At 47.0% G+C, this 13,490-nt stretch overlaps 1 protein-coding gene across 1 annotated transcript in view; it reads left to right on the top strand.

Annotated features, from left to right (window-relative positions):
• The window catches only part of LOC136373336 (ectodysplasin-A-like), a 126,575-nt gene that overhangs the window by 46,501 nt on the left and 66,584 nt on the right, over window positions 1–13,490 (top strand). The window lies entirely within an intron of this gene.

Below are 13,490 nucleotides of genomic sequence, written 5' to 3'. Positions count from 1 at the left end.
GACACTGGAGCATGGATGGAGCTTTAGCTGCAGCAGAGCAGAGGGTTCAGGAAAGGTGCTGAAGGTGCTAAACAAGGAAAAAGGTGGAGGAGCAGCTTCCACTGTTGCCTGCTCACACATTCCCTGCCTGGAGTGTTCTGCTAGCAGTAAGTGCTGCTTTTTCACTTCACATCACACAGAATAACTGAGGTTGGAAAAGCCCTCCAAGATCATCCAATTCAACCTGGGACCACATTGTCACCCAGCCCAGAGCATTGAATGCCACATCCAGGCATTCCTTGGACACCTCCAGGGATGGGCACTCCAAACCTCCCTGGGCAGCCCCTTCCAATGCCTGACCACCCTTTCCATGCAGAAATTCTTCCTGCTGTCCAACCTGCACCTCCTCTGGCACAGCTTGAGGCTGTACTTGAAGTGAAGACCACTTTTGTTCTCCTAGTGCCTCTCGTGGAGCGCAGGGTAGCGATGAGCAGCCACTGTTTGTTGTGGCTGTTGCTGCCTTTCCCTGGGTTTTCTGCCTAATGCCTGGGTAACAAATTATCCCGATAAATACATGGAGCAGGCACAGCTCCTGGCAGGATGAGGGATGAGAGCAACTAATCCACAGGAACACAGCTCAGCCTTTTATTGCTTCCCGTTGTGGGGAGTTGTGCAGGACAGGATTTGTCAACACTTGGGGCCTGACAAAGAGCCCCTGACAGCTGTGGGTGAGGCCAGAAAGCAGGGCCAGAGGGGAAGGTGTTGGGACTTGCTGCTGGAGCTGAGTCTGCACAAAGACAGCTGGTTCAGAAATCCCTCCTCTCCTCTGGGAATGCAAAACTGACAGTTCTTTTGGCATCCCACAAGGAAGCAGGTCCCGGAGGTGCAGGCGGCTCTGCACACTCAGGCCACGGGAAGTTGTTTATTAACAGTGAGGTGAATTTTGGGGAGTTACATCTTGTGCTTCTGGGGTTTCATCCCTTTCAGATGTTCTTTCTCCTTTTCTCTTTTTTTCTTCGACTCTAAAAGTTGAAAGAAGCCTTGAGTGGCTTCTCCTTTTGAAAGATGACCTTGCTGCATAAAGTTGTCTGACTGTGCTGTCCGTGCCCAGTGATATATGGGAGCATCTGGGAATGAGGGGAGGCTGCTCATTAATTCCCTGAATTTCTCTAGGATCACACATGTACCTCAGGATCCCTTCCCAGCACTCGTGAAATGTTCCCCCTTTAATCCCAGCCCTGTGTGAGGAGCTGCCATGTGTAAGCAAAGAGAAGTGGGGAATGGGCTTTTTTGGGAGTCTGGCATATTCCAGTAGTGCCAGGTGTGTCTCAGTTAGTCCAGTGTGTGCATCTGTTATTTGACTGTGGTCCAAAGCAATACATTCTCCTCCTGCTTCCCTGACCATGGTTTAATTAATTAAATTTAAAAATTCAGCCACAGGCTGTAAGTGAAGGTGCTGCCAGGGGAGTGGGAGCTGCTTCCAAAATACCATCATTAAACAGTGATGTCATTCCCAAATATTCCACTTTATAAGGCTGTTTTATTGGTAGTTTCTGTGCTTTGCTGCTTCCAGATCTCTCACCAGAGGCCGGTTCCTGCTCTGCTCACTCACTTCCCACCTCCACCCTGCACCTCTCCAGGCTAATAATAAAAATCAAATTGTTTTCTCTGCTGGAGAAAAAAAAGGAGAGTCAGAACTGAGGCTGATGTGATCCAGACCAAGCATTTCCCTCTCCTTTGGGTGCTGGATGTCCGAGTTCTCTGGGAATTAAAAGCACCAGATGCATTTCTGCCCTTGGGCACCCCGAGCTCCTTGCAGCAGCATTCTCAGTATCCTTCTCTCCACATGGGATCCTCAGTCATTTGTTTTTTCCTGTTGCAGCATTACAAATTTCTGCTGCCTTGGATTTTATTTGTGGGTTTTTCAGGCTTAGCAGGTAATGCTTATAAATGGAAATTTGCAGCATGTGGTTTCTAGCTGCAGTAAATTCATACCCTGTGGGCTTGGGGATGGATCCCATGTGTTTTCTCCAGTGCAAATGGTTGTTTCAAACATCCATCTGCTTTATCTGCTGTTGTTTACAGTTCCCTTTGTAGTTCCCAGCAGCATCTCCTCTCTCTCCTCTGCTTTTGTTTATTTAAGGTTATGGTAAAATATCCCTCTCATTTGGAGCTGTTTTGTGGGAGCCTTTCCCAGCTTGGCTGATCCCAGGGGTCGGGGGAATAAAATATCATGACCTGATCACCCCAGGGGAATCCCACAGTGATGGTTCCAGCTGGTCCCTGGTGTCGTTGCTCCTCGGGAATGGGATTTTAGTCAGACCCTGCCCTTGACCTTCCGGGGCTCTGCAGGCAGCGTGGCTGGTCATTATTGAAACATAAAGGGTTTAATCCACTCAATTTGTAGCAAAAGCTGACCAGTGGACTCATCTTTGTTTGGATATTGAATTGTGGGATATCCTTGGTTGTTTGTCTGTCCAGGATGATTTAGGAAACCAGTTTCAACTTTAGAAAAAAACAAACCAAAATAATAAAACAAACAAACCCAAACCAAACTGTCTGAAAAATCCTAGGAGGATATATTTGATACTTTTTCCTGGCAAAAGTTAAACATTTTCCATTCTTCTTCAGTTTCAAGCCTTCAGAAGGTTTGTGGGTCCTTCTCCAGCATGTGATGATGCCTCTCCATGTCCAGGCAGGAGCCACAGGGAGCACCCCTGGGGCTCCACAGCCTTTGGAGTTTTCCTCAGGTTTTGTGTCCCCATCACGGGCAAAATATGACCCAGGATGACTTTTGGAGTGGTTGCAAAATTCTCTCTGTAAACAGTATTTTATTTTTTTTTCTTATGCTAAGCCCCAAGCAATGTCACTGCTTATCTCGCACAGAGTAGTAGGAAAATGGTCCCTGGCTGCAGGAGGGGGTTGTTTTCCTAATTTTCCTTCATCGCAGCAGCATTTCCTGTTACTGATGAGTGTGTGGAGTGCCAGGATGAGACCCCTCCAGCTCATGTGTCACCCCAAGTTGTGTGTTGGAGCTTTGTGGGACACTGGAGAGTGACTTTGGAGTGGGACCTGGAGTGCCAGGACAAGGAATGGCTTCCCACTGCCAGAGGGCAGGGTTAGATGGGATATTGGGAAGGAATTTCTTTCTGTGAGGATGGTGAGGCCCTGGCACAGGTTACCCAAATAAGCTGTGGCTGCCCTTGGATCCCTGGAAATGTCCAAGGCATGGTTGGATGGGGCTTGAAGCAACCTGGTCTGGTATCCCCATGGCAAGGGATAAAACATGATGAGCTTTAAGCTCCCTCCAACCCAAACCAATCTGGGATCCTATGGTCTTGAATTCCCCACCCTCTGCTGCTGGAATTGTCTCTTTTCCAGGGTCAAAAGCTGCTGGCCAGCTCCAAATAGTCCAAGCCCTTTGAGCCTCATTTTAGCCACTGGGTATGGACAGAAGAGTCCATTAAATTCTTTTTCTGGCTCCTTTTTTTTTTTTTAACCTTCCAGTTTTTTCAACCTTCTGTTTTTTTTAACCTCCTAGTGCCTCAGTTTTACCAAACAATGGAGAAGCAGCTGCTGCAGAGGCACTAACAGCATCCAGGAGCTGAAATATTAAATCCTTTACTACTTTCTTTACCTAAACTCCTCTCAACAAACAACTCAGACAGCACAAAACCTTTTTCTTTCAGCCTCACAAAGTCAGAACATGTCATAGGGGATGTTGAGATAGTGCTGCTCCCTCCCAAGAGCTGCCCCAGACTGACATGAGGCAGCTGTGCAGCAGCTGGCCTGGCTGCCTGGCTGGAAACATCTGGATGGGCTGCAGCACATGGCGGGAGCCATGGAGCGATGCTGCTGTGCAGCCTCGGGTGCTATTTGAAGACTTGTGTCGGGCTCTGCACTTCAAAGCCTGGCTCAGAACGGCTTGGCTTGCACAAACTCACACCTCTGCCTCTGCTCTGAGGCTGCCGTGGCTCCCACACACAGCCAGAGACCCAGGAATGCCATAGTTGAGGTTTGTTTGCTGGGAAGATAATGGAATTCCTGTGTGCAGCTTCAAGATCCACTTGCTCGTGTTGTTCCAGGTGCTCGCGCTTGCTGGCCAGGCCATGGAGGCTTGGAGATAGGTTGTTTGGATGAAAAATGGAGCTGTTGCCATGTGGAGAGGGAGTGGGGAATGTTGTTCTGATTAGGAACTGTCTGGTGCTTGCAGCACAGCAGCAAGTGGAGCTGGGTTTGGTGGCCCCAAAGCTGGGCCTAGAGGTAGCTGGAGATGTGCACAGTGCTGGGACTGGCTGTGAGATAGCAGCTTGAGGAAAGCTCACATTCCTGAACTCATCCCAGCTCGTTTTCCCAGAGTTTTACAGCACGTTGTGGCGTTTCTGATTCAGCTCATCCCTCATAGCTCAGGATTGTGCTGTTCCAGTGCACAGGCAATGGTGGGGCAGAGTCAGCCCGATGCTCACGGTCAATCCCATGGCACCGCTCCAGGCACTCCACAGAGCCATCAGGGATCCCATATGCCTCCTCTGACTCCCTGAGCTTCCCACTGTCCTGGGTTGTAGTTTAGGATGTATTCTATCACCATCTTCAGTTAATGGCCGATCAATGCCTTTTGCATGACTCAGAGATAACTCTCTCTTTAATGGGCCATCAAGGCCCTCTTCCATGACTCATCATCCCATTGTGAGATGCTCCGCCCATGGGGAAGAGCCAAGCATTCTCACCTGGATATAAGCTGGGATTTGGGACAGTAGAAGCAGCCCTCACCCACTGGATTCCCAGAGAACCGGAGCTACCAGACCTTTCTACAAGATTTCTGTTTCAGGAAGACCACCTCATCTGGACTGTTTCCATCACCCTGATCAGGTTGTATTCTGACTCTGTCCGTGGTTTTTCTTTTTGTATTTATTTTATTTTATTCTATTTTATTTTCCTTTTCTTCTCATTAAATTTTATTTCTGACTTAGAGCCTCTCACTTGGTTTGTTTTCAAAACCACAACACCCACATATCCCAGAGCACATTCCAAGGGCGAGGAGATGGCACAGCTGGCAGGTGGGTCAGGCTGCCACAGGTTTGCTTCTGGAAGGATCCATCCCAGTAGTGCTGGAGTGTTGTTTTCTTCTCATGCCAGTGGTTTTGGTGGGTGCCATGGCTGTGGGAGCTGCGCCAGGTGTCCTCACTTCCAGAGGAGACAATTCTTGCTGCTGAACTTACACATGCAGGGGAAGCCAGGAGGGGACTAAAGAGCAGCAGAATTTGAGGTTTTTTATGACGGTGGTTTTTAGCACCACACAGGGTGCTCGGAGAGGAGGTGGATACCTCAACACTAGAAATATTCAAAGCCTGGTTGGATGAGGCTTGGAACAACCTGGACTAGTGGAAGGTGTCCCTGCCCATGGCAGAGGGGTGGGCCAAATGGTCTTGAAGGTCCCTTCCAGCCCAAACCATTCCATGTTTCTATAATTCAATTTTTGGGAAGCAGGGTGCTTATCTGGAGGCAGCTTCTCCAGTACCACGTGCTGAGAAGCCCCTTGGTTTTCCCTGGATCCAGGGCTTGAGGGGACATTCCCTCTTCCCCCCATTTGCATGCTGTGTCCCATTGGCTTCCGAGGAGTCCCTGTAGGAGCTGAAGTTTTGCCATTCCTGCATGAAGGAGCATCTCTGGCACTGCACCCGGCCCTGCCTTGTGGGGACTTGTTCCCATGATTGTGCCCAGAATGGAGTCTTGCAGAGCTCTTAATCCTGTCTGCATGAGGTCATTGGCTCCTTGATGTTAATTGCAGGGGATCAGATTAATTAGGTAACAGAGCATAATTTATTTGAGCAGATTATTGTATAGAATCAACCAGGCAATCACTGTCTCCCACCACAATTCCATGCATCCCTGCAAGTGTGGGAATCGCTATTAAAACCTTCACCCTTGAAGTGGATGGCTGGGTAATAATTGGATATATTTCCCAGTTGCTGCAGTGGACTGTTTATCCACACTATTTCATGGATGCATTATTTTGTGGGTGTTACATTTTCAGCAGACTTGTTTTCATTTTAATTCTATTCAATTTGGACTACTTGATTCCCTCCTCCTGTTTCCTTCCCTTCTGTTTTTCTTCTTCCAATAAAATGTCATAAAAATTAATCCCCACTGAAGGCCAAATTTAACATTCTGATTGAGAAAAGAGGATTTCAAAGCCCTTGTGCTGAAAAGGGAAAAAATGTTCTCAGACAGGAAGTCTTGGGTTTGTTATGGAGCAAGGAAAAATATTTTTAAAACTTTATCATAGAATTATGAAAACCCAGGATGGTTTGGCCTGGAAGGGACCTCAAAGCTCATCTCATTCCACTCTTTTTCCATGGGCAGGGACACCTTCCACTAGACCAGGATGCTCCAAGCCCTGTCCAACCTGGCCTTGGACACTTCCTTAAACAGCTAAATTATCTGAACACCAGAAAGATTTAAAAATTATTAAGATTTTTGAAGATTCTTCCCCCCCCAAAAAAAAAACCAACAACAACAAAAAAAAAAAAAAAAAAAAAATAATAGGAGGAGTTATCTGAGAGCAAGGGCAGAATTAAGTTCATCAGTTCCAGTGTCTGACAGATGTTCTCCTGTAACTTTCTCTCATGGATCCATCTCCATGAGTGAATCCAAACCAATTCTTTGCTGCAGCTGGTCCCACTCCAGCCAATGGGGTTATGTAGAATGGAGATAAAAGGCCAAATATCAGAGAACTGAAAAATGCCATAAATTTGGATCCTGCAGCCACATTCCCAATGGAAAGCTCCAGAGCAGGATCTGGTTGGTCATCTCCTGCAGGAAGAGGTGCCTTTGTCACCTGGAGTGTTTGTCTGCCTTGGAGATGGGTTCAAAAAGGGGACTGTTCATTGAATTAGCTGCTCTTCCCAGATGTCGGGATTTCAGTGCTCCTGTCTCTTGAGAAACGTCTGGAATTGGTGGGAGTTGAAGGAGTTAGGGTGACAGAGAAGCACCTTCAGTGGAGGTGATCCAAAGAATCCTCCGGGAATGGTCCCTGTGAACATTATGGTCCATGTTATGTTGGTTGTGGAAGCAGTTGAGGTCATTGTTCCTGCCATGACTAGCAGGACCTTCCAGGTATTCCTAAAAGTGCTTTCAAAGTTGGCAAAAGAACTTTTTCTCCTAAGGAGGAGCCCCAAGCGTGGTTTCAGGCTGGAGAGAGCCCAGTTCTTCATTTTGCAGGGAACAGAGGTGGTCCAAGGGAAGCAGCAGGGCCCCTGAAGCTCTTTGCTGGAGCAGCTCCTGATTTGGGAAATATTTTTAAGAGGGATTCTGGCTTGAGGAGGATTGTGCTGTTGACCTCATGTTATCCTGGATGTGCTGGAGAAGCTCCAGGTCATGAGGAGCAAGAGCAATGGTGTAGCTGGAGAAAGGAAGAGGAACTATGGCTGATATGGAATTGCCAAAGGTTGGGTTCCCCCAAATCAAGTGTGTGCTGTTTTATAAAATGCATGAATATTTGAATATTTTGGGAATATAACTGCTCAAATAAGGAAGGAATTGCTGTTGGAATGCAGGAGAAGAGCCCATGACCTCCATCTGGAGGGAGGCATAGCCCAGCTGTCTGAAAAAGGGCCTGAAAAGGGCTACAAAAGCTAATTAAAATGTGAAAAACTGAGAAATCCTGCTAATAGACAGCAGATCCCTCCCTGGCGCTGCTTCACAGCTAAATTTGATTTACTTGGGAGGCAAAAGGAACTGATTTAAATTCCTTACCTTGCTGACATTGATCCCTCTCAGCATTTAACCAGCCTGTTCCCAGCAAGGAGCTTCCCACGGCTCTGCTATGCTGGACCTGGAGCCTGAAGCAGGAATCTCCTACTCCTGCTACCAGTAAAAAATTCACTACAGGTGAATTTCACGTGCAGTGTTAAACTCAGCTTTGACCTTGTTCTCCTCACATCTGGGTTGTGTTTGAGCTTTCCCTTCAGTGCCAGCAGGTGTAAGGAATGGGAAGCCTCAGCCGTTGCTCAGCTGGAGCCGTGTCCACCTCCGTGACATTGTCAAAGTCACTGTGACATGTCAAAGTCCTTGTGGGAGCCACTAGCTCCCCTCCAGCACAAGGCAGCTCCAGGGAAAGGTGTCTTAGACATGTGCGTGGACAAACAGCCTTGTTAAACAAATTGTGGTCTTCCAGGCTTAAGGTGGTGTTGGGTTGGGGTCAAATTTAGTGATTGAGGTGCTCCTACAGTCAGGGAAAGTTGTGGGATGTGTGTGGAATCCAGGGGGTTGGACTGTGGAGCTGGTTCCATTTTGTGCTGAAACCAATTTTCTATGGAGGTTTAGGACAGAAAGTGTTTCTGAGGGTTCCATAGGTTATTCTCCCTGTGCTGAAGGAATGCTGGAACCTTCCTTTTCTAAAGTTACTCTTCACTCCTTCCATGAGAAGCTAATCCCCCAGCCTGCTGCCTCTGCCATGTCCTTATCTGCCAGGTTTACCTGCTTTGTTCCAGGTTACCTGAGCTGATTGAAAGTAAAAATCAAGCAGTGTGTTTAGTTGGATCAGTGGTGGAAATGTAAATATTTGGGATGTTGCTTATTGAACTAAGCTGAGTTTGAGCTGAGGAACGTTTGGAATAGAGGAAAGGAGGAAATTCCTGTTCGGACTTGGAGTTGCAGGATGTGATCGCTACTGTCATAGGTCTGCTTAAAGCCCAGTTCCACATGGAAAGGAGGAAGGGAGAGGGAAGGTTTTTGGGAAGGGTTTGGTTCTGAAGGGAAGTTTATAAGGTATGTTAATTGTTCTGATGGCAATTAATTCCGTGTCCATTGCTTTGGCTTGGACCGAGAACTGGCAGTTGGATTTGTGATTCTGTCCTGCAAAACACAGTGGCTTTCCTGGGTAATGAAGGTAAAATACCAATAAAAGCTTGGGAAAACCTGCTCCCTCCTCTTTCATTGGTCCCCAGTCGGTGTCTGTTACTGGAGTGCTTGGAAGACCCAGAATGTCATTCCCTGGCCTTCTCCAAACTGGGATTGCACAGTCCTTGAGAGAGACTTTTGACCCAAGGACAGGGCTGCTCAGCACGTTGGCAGCATCTCAAATCCTGCTCCCAAAAGCACTGGTGGCATGTTCAGGGTGTAGATGTGCTGAGATGGGAGTTTCTGCCTGCTGGCAAGTGCTGTGTCCCCAATCCATGACATTCCATGGTCCATCTCCAAGTCCAAGGTAATGTCTGTTTTCTAGTGGTCAAATACTTCCTTGACTCCTTGGCTGTCATTTTTGTGAAGCTCCTCATGAGTGTTGGGAGGGAGTTGGCTCTGCTGTTATAGCTCCTGCCTGGACCAGAGCTCAATCCCTCCTCCCAGCCAAACTTCCCACCTGGATAAGCTCCTTAGCATCGCTGGTGTTTCGGAATTATAGAACAGCTTTCAGTGGAAAATGCTTTTGAAGTTCCCTGTTGTGTCTGAAAACCTTGGTGAGGATCCTGGAGTGCCGATTGGAATGAGAGGGAGTTGGGATTTTGTATCAACTCCAGGGCGAAGGATTGTGCCTCTGGTATCTTGGGCTTCAACATGAACAGCTGGAAAGGGCAGGAATGTGGCTGGTGTTGGGCGGGAAGGATGACAGAGATGAAGTAACAGGGACCAGAGGAGTTCTGGACATCTTGAAGGTGAGGACCAAACTGGAGCTTCACACAGAAAAAGCTGAAGGAAGGGGTTTGTTATGGTGTGAAACCTGCTCCAGAGCCCTGGCAAGGATTCCCACATCCAGCTGGGAGTACCAGGTTTGGGGAGGAAGGTGGGTAGTGGAGGTTGTTCCATTTCTGCTCTCTCCATCTCTGGTCCTCCTCCTCATGGTATTGATCACATTCCACGAGTTTTGCAGGGCTATGGCTTGTCCTGCAGATAAGACACAGTGTCAAAGTTCTGTCACGTTGAAATGGGAATTGTTTCCTCATTTGCTCCTTGCATTTTTATGAGGAACAAGAAATGATGACAAAAACAATTCTTAAAATATGTTGAATGGGGTTTCTTTTCAATAATGCAAAGCTACTCCTGGAGCTTCTTTCTGGGCTGGTGGAATATAAATTATCTACTTGATTTTTTTATTTTTTTTTTTTTTTTTTTTTTTTTTTTTTTTTTTTTTTTTTTTTTTTTTTTTTTTTTTTTTTGTACCACATGTGACCAGAGGCGAAGTTCTGGAGGACAATGGGGCTGATATTCAAGTAGCTGCTCCTCAGAACCACAGGCTGAACTTGAGAGTACCAGAAAAACAACAGTATTGCTTGCAGAGAATGCTGCTGCAGAACCTGGGCTTGTTCTTAGGCTCCTCACACTGCTGATCTCCCAAACTGCAAAGGAAGAGGGAATTTGACTTTAACAATCCTGTTAAACACTCATGCAAGAGGGTGAGTTCATGCTTTTTTTTCTCAGGTGCTTTAAGACATTGAGATGTGGATTTCTGGATGAGATCTTTGGCTGGACTTGCTTTGTCAGGAGGAATTGGGAACCATTGGAAGCAGAAAACCTTTGGGTGTTTTTTTTTTCACTTTTCACCCGAAAGGCCTTGTACACCTGAAGGTTTAAGTAATTTTCCCTTCTGCAGGAAGAAGGGACCCATTCTTCCTGCCAATTTAGCCTAAGGAAAAATTCACCCTTTGTGCATAATTGCATGTGTTGGGTTATTTTTTTCCACTTTTGTTCCTTTGAAGCTGTTTGACCATTGTAAATACATTCCCTTGGTGTCCAGTGGCTCTTCAAGAGACTTTTGACAAGGGCTTGGAATGACAAGCCAAATATTTTATTTTATGAAAATTATAATACCTTTCTTTATCCTTACTTGCATGGAGGGTGGAATGTTGTCGTGGTTTGAAAGTAAAACGAGTGAGAGGCTCCAAGTCAGAAAATACAATTTAATGAGAAGAAAAGGGACAAAAGATAAAATAAATGCAATAATACAAAAAGACCACTGACAGAGTCAGAATACAACCTGAGCAGGGTGATGGAAGCAGTCCAGGTGAGGTGGTCTTCCTGAAGCAGTGATCCTGTAGAAAGGTCTGGTAGCTCCAGTCCTCTGGGAACTCAGTGAGTGAGGGCTGCCTGTACTTTCCCAAATCCCAGCTTATATCCAGGTGAGAATGCTTGGCTCCTCCCCGTGGGCAGAGCATCTCACAATGGGATGATGAGTCATACAGGAGGTCCTTGATGGCCCATTAAAGAGAGATAACTCCCAGAGGGAGGTTTCTATGAGTCATGCAGCAAGGCATTGATGGGCCATTAACAGAAGGCACCCCAAAGAGAGGGGGGCCTGGGAAGAGCACTGCTCTAACAATTGGATTCATCAGTTCATGAAGATGGTGATAGAATACATCCTATACTATAACCCAGGACAAATGTCCATCGTACAAATGAGCTTGAGAGGAGTTATTTTGGGAGTTCCCACTGTGCTCCCTTGACATCCATACTCCAGCAGCTTTGTCCAATGTTCCCAGGCAGGTTTTGCAGGGAAAACCAGCTCTGTGTGCCTTTGTTTTGCTTTATTTTGCCCAGAGAAACCAAGGCAGATCCGATTCCCTCCAAGGAGTTGTGCCTGTGGTATTGTTTCCCAGGTTATTTTGAGAAATTCCATCCCCTGGGATTTTTCCTGTGTTGGCTTCTGAACTTTTTGCATCCTATAGTGATTCTCTTGATTGAACCCACGGTGTTTCTAAAATGAAAGGTGGTTTGAGGGCTTTAGGTTGGAGGAGGAGGGAAATAGGGATTGTTTAGACTGTGCAGGGAAAATACCTCCTCCCAGAAAAGAAGCTGTGTGTGCTTGACTCCTGAAAAAATTCTCTGGCTCTAATAGTGCACAGGCTGAGAGAATCAGTTCTCCGTGGCTTTGAGGATGAGGAGTTTCAGTGAAATCATGGACTAGGTAAGAATTCCTTTTAGGATTCCCCAGAAGGTGGCACAGCCAGGGTGCCCCATGACCCCAGGGTTGATGCAGAGGAAGGAAGGAGCCTTAAAGATGATTTTGTTCTACCCCTTGCCACAGGCAGGGACACCTTCCACAATCCCAGGTTACTCCAAGCCCCATCCAGCCTGGCCTTGGACACTTCCAGGGATCCAGGGGCAGCCATAGCTTCTCTGGGCACCCTGTGCCAGGGCCTCACAGGGAGGAATTTCTTCCCAATATATTGCTGATATCTTGGGAGCGGTTAATGGAAAAAGCATTTGAGTGGTGCTGGCCATGATTCCCAAATGGACACAGACAGGCCCTTCATGGCTGAGTGTCCCCCGACCTCCAGCAGCTGCAGCCCTGGAACAATGGAGCCCTTGAGTCCCTGGAGAGGGACTTGGCCTTTGGGAGCTCGGATGGCTGCAAGAGGCTTGGTCACCTTTTCCCTGCCCCTGACCTTCCCAGGGATCTAAGCATTCCTTCCATCCTGAGCCGGACCCCTGACCCCTCCGTGCCAGTCAATGGAGGGGCAGTGCCATTATTTGCATAATTCAGAGCGCTGTGGAAGGTGTTCACTAGGGATAGGCCCCTCTCTTTGCTCACATGGGTTGTGTCCATTCCCAGGAGTGCTAGTGTGTCACTGCTCCTGGAAAACTTGGTTTCATAGGAGTTGTCCCAAAACAGCAGATGCTGTGTTCACAATTAGTGTCACAAGCTGCTTTTATGTGTTTGTTTCCTAATTAAAAGGTGTGATTCAGTCATTCACCCTCACTGTCATTTCTCTTTCTGGCTAAAAATGCAGAGTTTAATGGACAGATTACTTTTAGCCAAAATTTAGTGGTTTTCTGAGTAGTCAGTGACAAGTGACATCAGATTAAAACCTGGGGCAGAGCAGCTGAGTTGGGATTGTTCCACCTGGAGGAACAGCCATTTCACCCTGTTCTGTAAAACTCCAGTAATGATCCAGGCAATAACAGTGTTCCAAAGCCACGCTGAGGATTTCATTGACACTTTAACCTGAATTATAATGCAATTTGTTCCTTCAATTAGTTCTGCAGTGTCTCGGAGTGAGTTAAATAATGAATTTAAAGAGAAATTCACTTGTTCTCATCCCTCACCCTGCTTTGGTGTGTCAGAAAAGGTGCTGGTGGTGCCTGCAGGAGCATCTTGCTCCAGTGTTCCACACGTGGGGCAATGCAGTGGGATGTGGGAGCTTTCGGAATGTGGTGCTTTGGGAATTGTTCTCACCCTTTACTCCTTGTTGCAAACAAGTTGCAAACAAATTCAGTTGTCCATCCAACCCTGTAACTGGCCTTCCTCAGGCAGGTAAGTTTTACTCATCACTGCTTTTTAGGGATGTTTAAAAGCCCAGTAGTGAGACTTTGAGAAGCTGATTTCAGGTCATCCCACAGCATTTTGGGGTTCTTTCAGCCATGACATCATTGCCATGACAAACACCCAGGAATTTTGCAGACCTGCTGTCAGGGTCTGCAAACATATGCGGGGAACCTGATGGTTCGTGTTAGGATCTCAGAGCACAAAAGACACAACGGGGGACAACTCAGTAATACAACAAAAAATGCACCTT

Source organism: Sylvia atricapilla, chromosome W (assembly GCF_009819655.1).
Source record: "Sylvia atricapilla isolate bSylAtr1 chromosome W, bSylAtr1.pri, whole genome shotgun sequence".
In the NCBI taxonomy this organism is placed as follows: domain Eukaryota; kingdom Metazoa; phylum Chordata; class Aves; order Passeriformes; family Sylviidae; genus Sylvia; species Sylvia atricapilla.
The sequence above is the reverse complement of the archived record's forward strand: the minus strand, read 5'-3'. Positions and strand labels throughout refer to the sequence as shown.